Genomic DNA, 19,262 nt, shown 5'->3' with positions numbered 1-19,262 from the left:
GGTTGCAAACTTATTTCTAGTAGTGTGGTATTCTTGAGCTATTGTCGCGCAAAAAAAACCTGAAAATCCAACAGACAAATAGCACTCATGATATATTAATATCTATTTATGGGCCGGTGTGGTAGCCTAGCAGCTTAAGTCCTTACCTTAAACACTCTGGGATCCTATATGGGCTCCGGTTCTAATCCTGGTGGCACTGCTTTCCATCCAGCTCCCTGCTTGTAGCCTGGGAAGGCAGTCGAGGACAGCCCAAAACCTTGGGACTCTGCATCCATGTGGGAGACCCGGAAAAAGCTCTTGGCTCCTGGCTTCGAATTGGCTCAGCTCTGGCCCTTGCTGCTGTTTGGGGAGTGAATAAGCAGACAGAGGATATTCCTGTGTGTCTTTCCTCCTCTCTGTATAACTGACTTTCCAAAAAAAAAAAAAAAATCTTAAAAAACTATCTTTTTATTATTAAGGAAGTTAACCCTGATACACTTCTTAAGTTTGTGAAGCAAGTTTAGTGGAACATTTTTTGACTTGTTCTGACAGGGTCTTTTTTTTTACTGGTTCTCTTGCAAGTAAGTTTTAAATGGCTAAACACATCAATTTTTAGAAAAACATGTTTAAGTTTTCATTCCTCTAAGATTGGAATAATTGGATTACAAAAACTGTTGCCATTATTTGGGTAACAAACACAGGGATTATCTATATTAGTGATTAGCAGTGTGATGTAAGAATTTACTCAAGATTAGCTGGTAGTTTTTCCAGTGTAGGTCAAAGATCAATGAAGGCATGCTTCATCTTGATAAAGCAATCTAGTTTAGTATTAAGGTGTCTCGACTTTCAGTTCTGTTGGTAAGAGAAAGCCACCTGACCTTTCACCGATCTACGGCTTCTTCTACAGCCTGCAACTTGAACTGTTCGATGCTCACAGTATCTAAGAAGTGGATGTGTGCTTTCAAAAACCCTTTTCAGTTTAAGATCCAGGACTCCTTTCTCCGTGCTGCTTGTCAGGGGCTACGCTGTGCTTCTAGGCTAGCTGCTTTCCTTGATACCTAGTCGACTTCATGTTTATACTTTCTCTGTTGTTGACTTTCTTCTCTCCTTTGAATCTTTTCAGCTTCTCAGTTAATGACATTGACCAAGATGGAAATCACTGGAGTTCCAGGCTGATCCACCTGGATACTATCTCTACCATAACTGTTTGGGATGACAATGACGTCACTAAATTCCTTTCCGGCAGCACCTAGGGTCAGTGTTTGGTTGCATAACTAAGGTATGTTTACACCAAGAGCTGGGGCTTTGGGGATCCTTTTCAGAATTCTCTCAGCGGTGCTTCTTATCTGCACAGCTAGAAACATTTGCTCATTTGGTCCTCACTCTCCAGTCCGTCTCAGTACACCTATCAGATCCCCCTACAAAGGAGCCCCTCCAAGAATCATTCCAAAGCACTGTTCTGATTAATTTTAAATATCTTGCATGAATTAATAGCAACAATTAGTTGTTTGAAACCAACAAATCTTTGAAAATCAGGTCTGAGCCACTCCTGTTTGTGCTTCCTTCTTGCATCACTTACCTGTTTGTGCTGTGCATGGCGAGCCCAGTGCTTGGACTTCTCTCCCTGCTCCTTACCTTAATCTTGGTAATAACGACTAGTAGTTGGTCAATGTTGGGTTCCAAAAAAAAAAAAAAATACTTCCCATTATCCTCTTTCTCTTGAAAGTCTTTACTTTTAAAAAAAAATCTGTGTTACTTGTGCAGTTAGCACTCCACTTGGGTTAAGATCATTGGTAAATACCTCATTGCTGCTTCTGAATGGCAGATTTCTCCAGGCTAGATCTGTATTTGGTTTATCATTCTGTCTTATAAGCACCGAAAATGTGAGTGGCTTTTGTAGAATTCTGTCAGCTGTACCTTTCTCAATGCCCTGGAGAGATGCTATGCTCTAAAATATTTGTTGAGCCACTAGCAACAATGACAAAAGAAAATCAACATAGGAAAGAGAATGCTGCACAAACCACCTGCTCATAGATCTGCATTGTGAATAATTAATTTTACCTTCACATCTCTCTTAACTGGATGATAGTCTGTGCTTTTGCTTTTGGGACTGCTGGCTTTTAATGTTGCCAAATTTAGAGCTGCTCTTACTAAGCTAGATTATGTTCTTCAGTTGATGGCTAAAATGGAATGACTAATTCACTTATGCTTTCTTCTCATACAAATAGGCATTCCTTTCTATTTTATTTTTTTGTTACCTTAAGAAATAAATTTATGGTTCAGTTTTAAGAAAATGTTCAAAACCAAGAAGTAGACTCAGTCTTATATCTTATCTTCTGCATTTATACAGCTACTCTTTTGCTAATATTAGGCATGTTTCTCTAAGTCATTCCTGACTAATGGACTCTGCTGTGAGTCATATATAACTCAGCGAATATTTTGGATTTTTAATGAGCTACCATCTATTTAAACAGGCTTTAGAACATGATTAGTCATTGTAAAATTCACCTTGCACGCTTTTGTTAGTGACTAATTGAAAATAAGTACAAAAAAGATACTTATTCTGTACCTTTCCAAACTTTCACAGGACTTTGGCAGTAATTACTTTATTTCATGAAGCATGAGTCACATCAGCTGTGAAAAGCAGTGCCTTATTTTAAAGATGCCTCTTGCCATGAAAGGGTACTGGAAAATGCCACGCTGGAAAAAAAAAATGAATGACTAGATAATGTTTGACTAGAAAAGAGACTGAGGCAGAAGAATACACTTTAAAATTGTATGGGTGGGGCTTTGCATGGTAGCCTAGTAGCAAAAGTCCACATCTTGTATGCGCCAGGATCCCATATGGGCGCTCACTGTCATATCACGGCTGCTCCACTTCATCCAGCTTCCTGCTTTTGGCCTGAGAAAACAGTAGAGGATGGCCTAAAGCCCTGGGATCCTGCATCTGTGTGGGAGTGAACCAGTGGATGGAGGATCTTTCTGTCTCTCCTTCTTTCTGTGAATCTGACTTCCCAATAAAAATGAATAAATCTTTAAAAAAAATTGTATGGGTGAACAACAAAGAAAACTTCACCATCTAACAAAAAGCACAAGGCCTACATAGATAACCGCATCATTATTGCAACATTACAAATGATAAAGATAATTTTCCCAAAATATTCCATAGCTTTGGTGAATTCAAATTACCAGAGGTTTTATGTTCATTTTAGAGAACTATCATTGAAATTTATCCATAAGGGAAAATGGGCAAAACTACTCAAAACACTTTTTTTTAAATTTTATTTTTTAATTTTGATGATCTTTACATGGTTATTACAGTGCAAAGGGTCAAGGGCTGCAGGGAAGTGGGTAAGACCATTGTTTCCACATTCTCTTTTTTCCTTCCTGTGTCTGGGAAGGGGAGAGACAAAGGGAGAAGCCATACTCAAGAAACTTTTGAAAAGAGACAATCACAGAAAATTTGTCCCAGAAACTTTCTGCTTCTCTTATTTATATCACTTATTCTCTGTTGGAAACCAACTGAGCATTTGATATTTCAGTTTGATTCTGACACTGTTTGCCTAGACTTGAAGTCAGATCCAACAGGCTAAGAGTTCAGTCCCACTAGAAATTCCATTATCACACTTAGGATCGACATGCTACAAACCGGAATTTCCATGACTCTGTGCTTGTGTTTAATTATTTGCTGAAGATGTTCACAAGATTCAGGGACTCACTTTAGGTTTACAATGGTGGATAGGTGTTATAGTGGGCACAAATGAACAGCAAGTTGCACAAACAAGTTATTAGGGAAGGAGTATAGAATTTCCATACCCTCTCCAAGGTTTGCCATCCCCCTACCACCTCTAATTATTGAGCGTTCTCAAAGCTCTCCAAATCAATAGCTTTGGGATGTTTATAGAAGTTGCATCAAGTAGCCTTGGTTACTTGTTAAAGCTATCTCCCAGTGCTCTCTCTTTGGAGTCCATGGAGTGGTAGGCTGAATGTTTGGAGCTCCTAATCATGGTTTGATCTTTCTAGTGAGTAGTTCTCATGAAAGAACCCATCAAGAGTCACCTCACTAGAAGAAATGGTACTCTATTACCTAAGACATTTCAAGTGACTAACAGTTTGCTGTGATGAACTGGGGTAACAAACAAAATTAGAATAAAAATTCATCTAGCACCTCTTACAAAGGCTTTAAGAACTCTCTTAGGTGCTGAGGGGTAGAAAGCAATGATTTATTTCTTGATTTTAAAGATTTATTAATTCATTGGAAATACAGAATTACAGAGTTGAGAGAGAGAGAGAGAGAAAGAGAGAAAGAGAGAGAGAGAGAGAGAGAGAGAGAGAGAATGAATATCTTCAATCTGTTGGTTCATTCCCAAAATGTGTACAAAGTCCTTTCTGAAGCTGAGAGGCAGGAACTTCCTCTGGCCTGCTGTGTAGGCATTAGGGACTCAAGGTTTTGTCCCATCTTCTGTTGCCTTTTGCAGACCATTAGCAGGAAGCTGGGTTGAAATGCAGTGCCTGGGACGTGAACCAGTGCTCATAAGAGATCCTGGCATGACAGGGGACAGCTTAACTTGCTGTGCCAGATGCAGGCCCAAACAACATATATTTTTATTGTATCACAGCCTGACAAAACATTACAGGATTAGTGTAAGAATCAACAGACTGATGAATAGAATGGAATTCAGATTCTATGAAAAGACTTCTTGAAAGTTTAGCTTGAGAAAAGGATAGTCTTTGATGAAATGGAATAGTTATGTGGCGAAAGATGTGGTGTCTAAAATTGCTAGTTGGTCCTGTCCTATGCTGATTATTAGGGAGCCTGTGATTACCACCTGGCAGCACTTTGCAGTCTCTCCAGTAGTAAGTTGGTCATGTCAATGACTCAACCTGAGGAATAAACACAAAGTCAGTGCTGTTGTCATCCAGTGGGATGAATGTTGCTACCTTTGATCATAATGAGAACATGATATCTCCTACTTGAAGCTATCTGGGGTCTTGTGGAAAAACCCATTGTTGCGGTTAGTAAAGGGAATAGGATTTCTGAAACTACAAGTTTTAATTTTATCTTTAGCTTTTATTTTTGAAGGAAATAAAATTCCAATGAACATAACCAATCACTTCGGAGTTACGTTCTCCTTAGATGAACTTATTTCTATGTATGATTGGTTTTGAGCTTTAAAATAACATTTAGAATTTACAAATATATGATAATGGAAGAAATTTTACAAATATTTTTATTAAAACCTATTAGAAGAAATAAAGACTCCTCAGTCTAGGTTTCATCTCTACTTGTTAAGGAGATAACGGTTGATTTTTTTGTGGGATAATCGTGCTGGTTCTGAAAGTTTGTTTCTAAACTTTTTGCTTGGAACAAATGGAGTATTTTCCCATAGAAATGCAGTTACGGATAACCTTTGGGTTCCTGTTTAGCCAGTGCTGTTGAGAAAAATGGTAGAAAGGTTCTGATGAACATGTGGGACATTAAGCCAGAGTAATTATAGTGGTGTGATTTTCCTGGCACCTATCCCAATGTAATCACATTGTAAGTTTTCAATATTATGTGTTTACAGTATCCTGACTATAAACATTTATGACTCAGATTAATATTATATCCAACTATTTTTCCTTTATTATAACTTTCTCTCTGCTTAGTAACGGTTTGTGTTCATCCGCTTATTCTTCTATTTGTTAATTATTAGTTGGAGCCTAAATCTCCTTTTCATATATTCATAGCCGCTAGACACTCTTACTAGGAGCATCATTTTGAAGACTGTCTCCAGAATTTCAGATTTGCTTCCATTTGTATTGCCTTCTCTGCGGCTTTGTGCTGCAGGTATCATCCTGGGAGCCATCCTCCTCGCTCTGCTCCTGAAAGCAGGGTACCCTGATCTAGACTGACATGATTCCTTTTATGGTTTAGCTTCTTTGAAGTGGAAGTCACCTGCTTAAAAAGGTGTCATAATCCTCATGGCAGACATTTGGATTATGTATTCCAGGAACTGTGTCAAGGAGGCAACCAAGCATGGGATAGGACTGTGAATTTTTGAGGAATGGAAAGTTGGTAATTTCCTTTTGGACATACACTTTTTAAAAAGTTACTTATTATCACCTCTTTTATTTTATAAATAAAAAATTCAAACTGATATAAATTCTTGAAAGTCAGGTTGTATCTGAGAATGGTGAAAATGACCTGGAAAATAATAAGAAAAAAACTGCAGGGTTAATCTTTAATAGATTTATATTCAGTCTGAAAATGTGAAAAGGACTTAATTAAAAATTATCCTGGTTTACTTAATGAGTTAGCTTACAGATTGTTTTCTTTCAGCTACTTTATTAGCATGAAATAAAAATTAAAAATTAACTCCTTTCAAATAATTATATGTCAAAGTACGATATGAATAGAAAAGTCATTATTACAATTCATACAAACTTGAAGGCTTTTATATTAAACACATCTTGTTGCATTATTAAAATTAAAATGTGAATATGAAAGGATCTCATAGATTTGAGAAGTACCAATGTTTTGATCAGAGTAGGAAACATTCTCAACTCATAAGTAGTTTGAAAAAACTCAAAAGAATGTAGGAAGGAAAGGAGATTAACCAATCTATGGACTAATCAAAGCAATGCCACTGTTAGGAAATTTGCTTGATGAATAATAAATTAATGCTAATTGGTGCACTCAAGCTGAGACAAGCTTGGGCCAGAATTTGGAAAGCTAGTGTTGTCTCAAGGTATGTTTGTAAAGTGTGTTAAAAAATGACAGTAGGGATAGTGGGATAGGCTATCCTCCTCCGGTGGTGCTGGCATTCTGTATGGGCACTGGCTCATGTTCTGGTTGCTCCACTTGTCATCTGCTCTTTGCTCATGGTCTGGAAAAGGAGTAGAGAATGACCCAAGGCCTTGGAACCCTGTACTTGTTTGGGAGACCAGGAAGAATCTCCTGGCTTCTGGCTTCGAGTCAGTTAGGCTCTGGCCATAATGGACGTTTGGGGAGTGGATGGAAGATCTTTGTCTTTGTTTCTGTCTCTCCTTCTCTCTGAAAATCTGACATTCCAATAAGAAATAAACAAATCTTAAAAAAAAAAAAAAGAGAAAGCAATTGCAAGCCCCATTTCCTCCCCTCGTGTTTCTGAAAGACCAGACATAACTTGAGGTTTCATAACCTATTCCTAGGTTTCAGCTAGCTCACTTAAACTGTTCCAGGTGATTATAAACAATCATCCACTTAAGGATGGTTAATTAATGAATTACATCTCAAGATCTTGTTACAGAAGGTACAGGTAAGTATGAGGTGACATAGAGTAAGATTCATATATAATGTCCCTAGATTTCACATCATATTATCTTATATTAGAGCAAACATGCTATCTGACCTTACGGGATTGATTCATTTCCCTCAACCCAATGGTCTCTAGTTTGGCCCATTTGGCCACAACGTAATGTATTTCATTTTTTTTTAAATCACTGAGTAGTATTCCATAGTGTAGATGAACCACAGTTTCTTTATCCAGTCCTCTGTTGATGGGAGTTTAGGTTGCTTCCACGTTCTTGAGATTGTTGATTGTACTTCAGTGAACATTGAGGTGCATGTTGCTTTGTCATATAACAAATATTTTGGATATATTCTTAGAAGTGGTATTGCTGGGTCATATTAACCCTCTTTCTCTTAATCCCTTTCCCAACATTTGGTTTCCCCATGTGTGCACATATATTCATCTAGGAGAACTGTATAATGGACACTAGCATACCAAGGAGTGAAGATACATTGTAATGTGCATTGCTTCTCTTGAATAAAAGATGGACTCCCAATGAAATTGTTAATTATATCTTGACAATAGGATTCTGACTTTGTGCCATTGTCTAGTCCTACTATGTCACTTAAATAGCAGAATGATGGACCTGTGACTATTGTTAAAGGACTACACTATTGTAATAATAGGGAGAGGGAGGTGTGGAAAATCTTTGAGCCTATAGAATTGTATCATAAAAAAAGTAAACAATAGAAAACAATTTTGTTTCTCCATTGTAAAAACTGACTAAATTACAGTAAAACTTTGAATGCATATTAAGCTAATGTCATTGATTGTGAAGAGAGTTAATGACTTAGTAAAGCACTTGAAATTTACACTCAGAACTGTAAGTTCTATCCTGATGCTTAGTAAGTATACAACTGAACTGGTGGTAACAGAAATTGTGGTTAAAGTTGAAATAGCTAATCTCAGAGTGGCACTGTGGCACTTTATCCACTGCCTGTGATGCCTGCATTTCATGAGTACCAGTTTGTATCCCAGTTGTTACACTTCCAAGCCAGCTTCCTGCCAATGACCTGAGCAAAGCAGTGGTAGATGATGCTGGTTCTGGGGTTCCTGCCACCCACGCGGGAGACCCTGTTGAAGCTCCTAACTCCTGGCTTTAGGTCATTTGGGTGTGAACCAGCAGAAAGATCTCTTTGTAATTTTGACCTTCAAATGAATTTTTAAAAATAACTAATCTTAAGATACAGAGCGGGGAAGAACTGATTTATCATTAAGAAGGGGAATGAATAAAATTTGACAAGAAGGTTAAAAATGATGGGGTCCTGGTCTGGTGAGTGGAACAGAGAATAAAGATAATCATTGAAGAAGTTGTTGCTGGAAATGAAAATCTCGCAGTTAAAAATCTCTCTGCTATGTCCAGCCTGTGCATGTAACAATCTCTCTGTGTGATAAAAAAAAAATAAATGAGGAGTGAATTCTAATAACTTTGTGAGGTTTATCTGATTTATTTGCCAGTAATGTAATAATGTCATGTTTTGCAATGCTGTTACTATCTTCAATGCTAGAAGAAGAATTTTCACTTGGAGGGTCAAAGAAAGACAGGGTTGTAAGGGATGCAGATAATAGCAGTTAATAAATTGTGTTGATTACCTGGGAATTTCAGTCACTATTTGCTTTGGTTTTAACTTCACTGTAGCTATATAAAGTTAATACATGGATTATTGATATTTGTGAAAAGAATAAACACTGATTTGGATGAATTATGAAAAAACTAAGCAAATCAACTGGTACCTTGACATAGCTTTCTAAGCTCTTTATTTTTTTTAATGTATTTATTTTAATTGGAAAGGGAGATTCACAGAAAGAAGGAAAAGCAGAAAGGGAAAGATATTCCAGCCTTTGATCCACTCATGAGATGGTCACAATGGCTGGAGCTGAGCCAATCCAAAGCCAGGAGCCAGGAGGTAGGAGCTTCTTCCAGGTCTCCCACATGGATGTAAGGGCCCAAGGACGTTTGCTATTCTCCACTGCTTTGCCAGGCCAAGACAGGTACCTGGATTGGAAGTGGAGCTGCTGGGACATGAACCCTATGGGATTGGCAGAGGATTAGCCTATTGAACTACTGTGCCAACTCTGGTTTCCTAAATTTTAAGAAAGAAATGGGATGCTTTTTAGACACCTAGCAATGCAACTAAGGACACAGAAAAGAATCAATCAGCGGTAAACCAATGTTATGAGCATTATATTGAATTCCACAAAGGAAAGTACTCAAGGAGGACTGAGAAGATACTGAAATTCATAAGGAAGAAGAAAGAAAAAGACAAGTGGAAAGAGAGGAAACAAATTAACAAACAGAGCTCATTAAAGGAACATAATGACTATTAAATGCAGAAAATGTGATTTTTCCTAAAAATTATGTATCACTTTAAAGTATTATACATATTTTAAAAACAAAAATATGCATATTGACAGGGAATCAAGCCTCTTTTGGATGTATATGGGAGTATAGTTAGAAGAAACTCATAGATTCACACCAATAAGGTAAGATTATCAAAGGAAAGTTAGACTATGAAGATGAAATGAATTAAATAACATCTTAGAGGATAATAAATTTCCCAGGTGAAAATTTGGACAGTGTTACGAAGAAAGGATTTTGTCTTCTGATACGTAAGCACAACTCAGACAATTCTCTTCTGTGATTGAGGTTAACATTTACAATTTTTCACAAAAGATTTTTTCCCCATTGGCATATTTTATATAGAGAGTGGCATATACTAGATAGAGTGAAAGTAAATATGGTCACAAAAGGGGAATAGGCTTTGGCATGTTGTAGGAATTGATTACGGTGCCAGTGGTCTGGAGAGAACCAAGAATTCCAAGTCAGATACTAGCACGGAAGATACAACTTGTTTTCTTGGGTAAACCTGGAAGTCCACAATACCTTTGTGGAGGATACACTTGTAACTGGGCATCAGCATCCAGGACTAGGTTTAAAGCTAAGGTTTTGTTAGAAATCAAGCAGCAGGGAGGAGAGTTCAGGGTCAGCATGATGAAAATAGAAACAGTTATATCTGTTCTTAGGAAATAAGACTTTTTAAACAGACCAAGAACATCAGGCCTGACAGGTTGGAATGCTTAATCTGTTTATTGAGGCCCAGAAGACCTAGATTGATTAGCAGTGTAAACTGTACATATGCACAGGGAAAAACCTTAGAGAGGGTTTGGTTTGAAACAGAAGAAACTCCTTATCATCCCTCCTTCGTTCCACCAACTGTACTAACTATATTGGAAGTTGTAATTGAGTACAGTAGCATGGAGACAAAATACTCTCAGGTACTCTGCCTTGGCATTGTTTCTACAAGTCTGATGCAGCCTATAAATGATTTCCCATTCATTGAGCATAGCTGGGATGGGCTACAATTTGCTCCAGATGGAGAATTGTGGAGGCCAGATAGAGATGGCTGCAGATATATAGTAAAGAAGCAAAATTAACTTGGAATTCAGACAACTTTTAGGAAACAAAATGAAAATGAAAATGGGAATTAAAAATAAGTAGGTCTAGCAGATATTTGGTGCAGTTGTTGAGTAGTTCCTTGGGTGCCTGCATCCAACATTAGTGTGACTGATTCAAGTCCCAGGTGTGAGTCTGATTCAGCTTCATGTTAATGCACATTCTGCAAGGCAGCAGGTGGTTCAAGCACTTGGGTCACTACCATCTGTGTGAGAAAACTGTATTAAATTTTTTGGTTTTTAGCTTTGGCTTGACCCAACTCTGCCATGGACACTTAGAGAGGGAATCAGCTTATGAAAGATCTCTCTCCATCCACCTCTTTGCCTTTTAAATCTTTTTAAAAGATGAGGACATAGACTCCCTCCACCCTATTTTTAAAAAATGGATGAATCTTTACCTCTGGTAGAATCTGGTTTGCTTATAGCTGCGTTTTTTAACTTGTGTTTTTGTCTGTAATGTTTGATAGCATAGTTGTCTAATAAATGTTGCATTGTCAGAGTATAATAGACTTGTTTCCAGAACACAATTGCTATGTAACAAAAAAATCCAGCGTGTTAGAGAAAAAAGTCATCAACACATTTTTGAGCTTTGTATGTCTTTTGTTCGAAGGGAGTCAGGCGTAGACGAGCACTTGTCATTGGATTGTTCTAGTACATTGCTAGCACACTGTGCCTTGGGCATGACAAACCTGAATCAGATGTTTATTATTACTATTTCTTTCTACCTGCCAGTCCCCTCTGGAAAAAGTCACCATGGAATTCATCATTTGCTGTCTTTGGTGGAGGCATACCTATAAATACACGTTGAGTGCATTTGTTACAGATAATGTGGATTCCAAAGCTGACTTCAATAAGAAAGTGTTGAAATGAGTGATGAAGGGGACCTTCTACAGGAGGTATGGAGTTAATAATTAAAATGCTCTTCACCAAAATACTGACAGCAAGGCTTTTTATTATTCTGCAGTAACTATTTTAGTATGTATAAAAATAGAAATAGTAAGATTTTACTTCCTATATATTTTTCTTTGAAAGTTTTTGAAGAAATTTTCTATTTCACAGTAAGTCTCTAAACCTAATAAGAACTCAGCAATTTGGAATTCTTATCTAAGAAAGTTCACTTATTTTGAATAAATTTTAAGATAACTTTATTAAACACTGTTTCCAAAGTATAAGTATGTTGTAAAATTATTTTTTTATTTTGGTTGTTAGTGAGAGAAACATTTGTTTTTTTTTATTAATTACATTGCATTCATATTTGGAACAGCATATTGTTCATATTTGGTTTTATTTTGGATCTTTTATTTTTTCTAACAAATGTACTTTGAGATTAAATTGCAAAATGTAAAAACCGTTTTTAAAATTGTATTTAAGGTATATAAAACATTAAATGGTGATAGTCATGCATGGGAAATATAATATAGTAAAACACTTCATGTTGTCAATGCAAAACATTTCCCATCAGTTCTTAATGTGTTTGTACCAAACTTCTAGTCTTTTGTTTTTAGCAGACCATTTTGAAAGATTCAAATGAAGATTCAGAAGCAAGCTGAAGTCAAGTCTGGTGTCGGTTTTCTTAGATGATGTTAAGGAAATTTAACACAAGAGGCAAATCAACTATGTGCATGGAGTAGTGGTTGGCAATGCATTGTGCACAAAATGGTGTTGTATAGAAATAATCCTCTCTCCTTCTGAATTTAGCTAAAAATCTAAGGAATAAAAAAGTCACTACTGTATTTACAGTAATTTAACAATGTGCTTTAGGGCAGAGGAAAGAACACACGTACTTTTCAGGGTTTAACCGAGCAGGAGCTGAGAGTTTGCCTCTAATGTATGTCACTGTCACAGCACCAGCTGATAAAGGCAAACACATTTATCTGACATTATTTTGTAACTGCAGAAGATGGGTTAGAGAAGAAAAAAGAAATGTTGCTCTGTATGAATATCATCAACATTTGAAATTTTTAACTATTTTTTGACTAAGTTTTCCATACTAATTCCAAGCCTTCTGCAGAATTGTGTTCACATAACTGCATCTCAGGATCCCAGTGAAACAACTGTTCTGACAATCCTTAGGAGCCATGCTGTTCTTATGTCTAGATTAGTCCAAATGCCGATTGTTGTCTCTAAGGAGGAAAAACAAGCACTATGATTTAAAGAAAAGAAAAAGGTTCACAATTTTCACAGCCAGGAGTCATAGTCTATTTGGTGCTGGGTACTCTCTTGTGTGATGCTATATCCTCAGGAGGGACTGGGAGAGGGATATGGTGGCAATCATTTTTACTGTCTACTGTGAGGAGGACAATGACTGTGCTCCACACCAGATGTCCTGGTGACGTGAACAACAGCAGCGTAAAAGTGAGCTGTAGAAGCACAGTGCCCCAGAGAGGCACCTCGAATTCCAAAGCACAGATTGTGTGTGTGAAGAAAATTACCCAGGACAATCACTTCCCAAAGCAACCATTCTTTGCCTTTCATTAAAAAGAACAGTGATTAATTTTAGATTTGATATTTCCCCCTCAAATTCTCTGATATTCAAAATAATGCCAAAAATCAGGCATTTGCCAAACTCTCAGTGGCAGTGAATAGAAACTAGATCAACCACACATCCCTCATAGTAGAACCTATGGGTGTATGAAGTTGTGAAACTGAGAGTAATGATAGCACATAATAATAATTAAAATCTACATATCAAGAATTTTGCATGTGATTTTTAGCTAAGTAATACGATAAGTAAATTGGGGTGGATCTGTTTTCTGTCCTGTATAAGTTAATAGTTAAATTCATGACTTTATGACATAATTTCAGATCCACTTTCTAATCACAGGTGTAATGCACCAGTTACTGTAATATTTAATAAGTGAAAGGTAGGAAAACCACAATTCCATAGGAACATAAACAAGGACTAAAAGCAACAACCAAATTGGAAGATGTCAACTTTTTTCCATGAGTTTTTTGTATTGTATACTAAGTACTGTATGTAAGAGAAAATGTTATTTGTATGTTGGGGAATGATGTATTTCAATAAATATAATTGTTTTCATTTTATTTTATATATACATGTATATATCCATATGTATTACATTTTCTTTATCCATTCATCAGCTGATGAACACCTGAGTGGATTTTATATCTTTTTAAAAAGAGATTTATTTTGTTTTTATTGGAAAGTGAAACATACAGAGAGGAGAAGAGACAGAGAGGAAGATCTTCCATCCACTGGTTCATTCCCCAAGCAGCCGCAACATCTGGAGCTATGCCAATCCAAAGTCAAGAGCCTGGAGCTTCTTCTGGGTCTCCCACACTGCTGCAGGGTCCCAAGGCTTTGAGCTGTCCTTGACTACTTTCCCAGGCCACAAGCAGGGAACTTCTGGGCCTTACCTAAGAAGTTTTTGCCAATTCCAAATGTCTTGAGTGCTTCCCCTGTTTTCTTCTAGTCATTTGGTAGTGTTAGGTTCAGTTCCTTGACACACTAGGTTGATTTTTGCATAGGGTATAAAGTTGGGTCTTGTTTCATACTTCCGCATGGAAAGATCCAGTTTTTCCAACACCATTTGTTCAAGAGACTCTCCTTTCTTCAGGGATTTATTTTAGCTCGTTTTTCAAACACTGGTTGCTTTTAGCTGCATGGATTAATTTCTGTTAAATTCTGCTTAAGTCTGTTAATTTCTATTCTGTTCCAGGCTTTCTTGATTACAGCTGTACTATAGTATGTCTTGAAATGATATTGTGATACCTCTGGCTTTTTTTTTTTTTTTTTTTTTTTGCTTACCATTAGCTTGAGTTATCTTTTTCCATCCATTCACTTAACATATTCATGTTTCTTTTCTGGTGATGTGTATCTCTTGTAGGCAGCAAGTAGATGGGTCTTGTTTTTTATTTCATTTAACTAATCTGTATCAACCAGTCGGTATCTTTTAATTGAATAATGTAGGCCATTTACAATCAAAGTTATTGTTGAGAAACAACTTGGTCTGCAACTTTTGCATAAATATTCCTGTTGTTTATTTGGAGTTTATTTGTGTTCTTTTGAAGACAATTTATTTAAAAGACAAAGTTAATGAGATAGGAACAGACACAGAGGGAAAGATCTTCCAATCATTGGTTCATTACCCAAATGACCAAAATTGCCAGGGTGGGGCCAAGATGAACCCAGGAGCTAGAAGGTATTTTTAAGTCTTCAAGGACTAACATGTGTGTGCAGTGGCCCAAGCACTTGGGGCCATGCTTCTCTGCGTTTCCAAGCATATTAAAAGGGAGCTGGATCAGAAATGGATAAACAAGAATGTGAACTAGCACTCATATGGGATGTTGACATTGCAGGTGGCAGCCCAACTTGCACTTTCACCATGTTGGTCCCTCTGAACTTTTACTAGATTGTTCCGCCTTCACGTTTCTCCACGATGAGGATGTCTAGCTCTGCTTTTGTTTGTAGCTCATCTTTAAGTTTAATTTGTAAGGCTGGATGAGTGGTGACAAATTCTTTCAAAAATTTATTTTTTGTTTTGGAAGGTGTTTATTTTACCTTCATTTATGCATGTAGGTTTTTCTAGATATGGTATTATGGGTTGATAGCTCTTCTCTTTTAGAATTTGGACTATGTCTCTCCTCGTCTCTTAGCTTGCGTGGCTTGTGTTGAGTTATTGTCTATCAGTAATTCGAGATCCTTTAAGATAATCTTACGTTTCTTTCTTGCACATTTTAGAAGCTTTTATGCTTTACTTTTGAAATTTTGACCATCATATTTCATGGTGAAGATTTTTTTTTTTACCACGTCTATAAGGAATTTTATGTACTTTCTATATTTAGACGTCACTAGCTTTCTCTAAAAAGGAATGTTTTCTGCTGTTATGTTATTGAATATGTATTCTAATGCATTTACTCTATTCACAGCTTCAGTAGCTCCTAAGACATGAATGCTTTGTTGTTTAAAGGTATATCACAAATCTCAAATGCTACTTTCAGTTTTCCTATTTTTCTTCTTTTTTTTTTTTTGTATGAGATATTGCTAAACATTTGTTTTCTCCCTCGGATATTCTTCTTTCTGTCTCGCCAAGTCTGTTTTAAAGGTTTCCACTGCATTTTCTAGTTGACATATTCTTCATTTCTAATATTTAATTTTGATTCCTCATCAATATCTATATATCTTCTTTGGATTTTTAATCCATGCAATGTATGGATTACTCAAAAACATGAAACGCACTGCTTTGTGTTTCTGAGTAATCTTATAATCACTCTTAAATTCCTTTTCAGGCATTTCACCAATTGCTTCATCTCCACATTCTAATAATGAGGTAGTGATGTATATCTTTTGGGGAATCCTATTTGTTTGTTGTTCTGTTCCAGGGTGCGATCGAGATAGCACCAGACATGTCTAAGGCTTATTAAGGAGTCTTTATTAACCAAGCTTGGTGATAACTGAGCATACTAGCAATAGCAAATCACAAGTCCATACGGCAATCCAACCAATTGTAAACCAGCCAAACATAATTCAAAGGGGAACAAATGGTCATTACCCTTAAATCCATCTGTTAAGTTGAAAAACTATGTCCCAGCTTCCCCAAAACTGTAAGTTATCCTAAGAGACATGCAATGAATAACCCGGATACACTTACAAAGCTGCAGACATTCACCTTTCCCTGGATTCTCTGCCCACATTCCACCACTGCTAGGCCTCACCGCTTCTGGACCTCCTGATAGTACACAAACCAGAAACAACATTACTATATCCATTGTCCAATCTAAGCAGTGCATAGGGACCATCAGGGGACCTGTCCTGGGTCAGCCAAGAGTCGAGGTGCCAGAGTAACGAAAGCACCTGACCTGAAAGAGAGTGAGCCCGTTCCCCGCTTCACACGCCTTTTAATGGGCTTGTGAGGGTAGTGGTTACACAACAATGCAATACTGTCCCCTCTCAATTGATAGGTGAGCCACAGGTGTGCAGAAGCAAATACCTAGGTGGTGGTGGTGGGGAGGAGATTGGCTGAGGATGGAATTAACTTTCCATTGCTGTTAGGACCCACCTTCAGGACAGAGGGCGGGACACACAGCCACATTTCATTCACCCACTGTCAATGGGTGCTGGCTATCACTGGCTGCACCCCATAATAATTCATGATTATTGTGTTTCTGCATTTATTTGTATGAATTTATGGAACCATGCATTGATTTTCTCTTCTGATGGCTTTAACCTTTGAAATATGCCTGTGGCTTAGTGGAGTGTCTTTTCCTTCTCTAGATTTCCAGAAACATATGCTGGTTGGGCCCAGGAAGCTCCATCCAGTGTTTGAAGATGTGACAAGAGTCCAGAGTGACATCCAAACCCTTCTTGCCAGACTCAAAGTCAGTGGGGACAGTGAATTTATCCCTCCAATAAAATCACCCAGTGGCGCATGGCCAAAGCAGCCTCTACTTATCTTATTAAGATAGTGTTTCCTCTCTGCTCATTGCTGGGTATCTTGCTTCAGGAAGACAGTATCACCTCCAACTAACACATGCAGGAGTCACTGGCAATGCTTTGCTCAATGTTGTGTGATCAAATTGTCCCCGCTGTTCAATGGCATTCCTCTTTTTGTAGAATTGCTACTACAAACTTCTCTCCAATTGTTCCCTTGACAAAGTAAGATAGTGGCTCACAGCTGGCAGTTGGCAGCCCAAATTTGTGCTCTGTATGCCTTTTCTTACCTTTTAAATGTGTTGGGATTTTTTGCCCATCTACAATGCCTTCCTATATTATTCTAGCCCTACGTACACGGGTAAATGTATTTTTAGCTATAAAATCTTAATTTCTTTAGTGAATGCATAGATTCTTTTTTTTTTTCAGTTCGCCGAAGAAACTGCTCAGTAAAATCAGGGCTAGCACCAAATCTAGAGTACTGACCAAAATTTTGGCTTCATTTAATATTTAACCACAAAAATACATGGTTTAGAGCTTTATAAAATTGCTTTTTCTTTTATGAAACTGTTGAGGCTTATTTTCCTTGCACGGAGTTTTGTATTGCAAATTTTGATTGCCTTGCCCCCAGAGATGGGATGTATTTGCTGCTGTTCATTTGCCAGATTGTTGGGAACACAAGTCCCAGAGCTCTTCCAGTGGGGAGCAGCTACCGTCATTTACATTCTGTCACACAGCAGCATTTAACAACAAATATTGCTCTCTCTCTCTCTCTCTCTTCTTTCTTTCTTTTTTTTTTTTTGGTGTGTGTGAATACTTGCCAATTTGGATCTAGGTTATTTTATTTAAAAATCAGTGAGGGTGAATAATTGATAAGTTGGTGGTAGGATTGGAAATAATCCAATTGTCCCTGACATTTGGCCATGCGATTCCTTCACAAATGTGCTTGGGAATGAAAAGCTCAGCATTTTTCCAAATAGTCCATTCTGTTTTATGTCCATCATGGCAAATGAAATGAAGATTCTCTGTAATTAGCAAAAATTTTGTGGATTTTACTTATGCTTTGTTTCACCATGAAGGACAGATATAATCCTGGACTCTTACTTGAAGTAAGAAATTTGGGGAAAAAAAAGCCGAATTTCTCGATCCTCTTTCTATAAAACTGTTCAACATTTAGTGCTTGACAAAAGGAAACCTTTTTTCCCACCATTTTGTTGCCTACAGTTTTTAAGTAGCATGAAGAAGCAAAAGAGGGTCTTACACCATACATATTTTGATTCTGCCAATTTTCTAGCTATAAAGCCAGGTGAGTTGCTGCATTTGCCAGAACCTCAGCTGTCTCATCAGGAAAATGGTTCTAGAATATTCTTCATTTATATGATAGTTACTCATATACATTTTTGAAATTGTGTATTACTTTTCTGTTCCATGGAACAGCATATTGTTCATTTCTAACATTTTCCTTGAACATCTAGACATATAACTGACCAATTCTAAACAATCTTTAAGTATTGGTTAAATAAATAAATGCGCTGCTCTGTAGAGTGGTCCCAGTAAGTTACTAGTCAACGAGAGTTATGAATGTTTTGTATTTATCCTCTTTCATTAATTTGTTGAAGAGATGTCTGCACTCCCAAGTTCATTATAATCTATGCAGAAAGGCAACATTCACTAAAATCAATATAAGTGTCCATATGTGGATGAATGTATGAAAATATGATACATATATGTATATATAATGAAATATTGTTCAGCCCTTTTAAAAAGATTTATTTATTTTTATTGGAAAGGCAGATGTACATAGAGAAGGAGAGACAGAGAGAAAGATCTTCTATCTACTGGTTCACACTCTAAGTGGCTGCGATGGCCAAAGTTGAGCCGATCCGAAGCCAGGAGCCTCCCACACTGTCTCCCATGAGGGTGCAGCGTCCCAAGGCTTTGGGCCATCCTCGATTGCTTTCCTAGGCCACAGGCAAGGAGCTGGATGGAAAATGGAGCAGCCAGGGTTAGAACAGCCTTTAAAAATATAGGAATCAATCATTTGTGACAACAAGGATGAGCCTGGAGGACAAGGAAGCCAGGCAAGGAAGAACAATGCTGCACTGGTCTCACATGTATTTGCAGTA

The sequence above is a fragment of the Ochotona curzoniae genome, unplaced genomic scaffold (assembly GCF_017591425.1).
Source record: "Ochotona curzoniae isolate NIBS_2020 unplaced genomic scaffold, NIBS_Ocur_1.0 contig_3819, whole genome shotgun sequence".
In the NCBI taxonomy this organism is placed as follows: Eukaryota; Metazoa; Chordata; class Mammalia; order Lagomorpha; family Ochotonidae; genus Ochotona; species Ochotona curzoniae.
Note: the sequence above shows the minus strand (reverse complement) of the source record.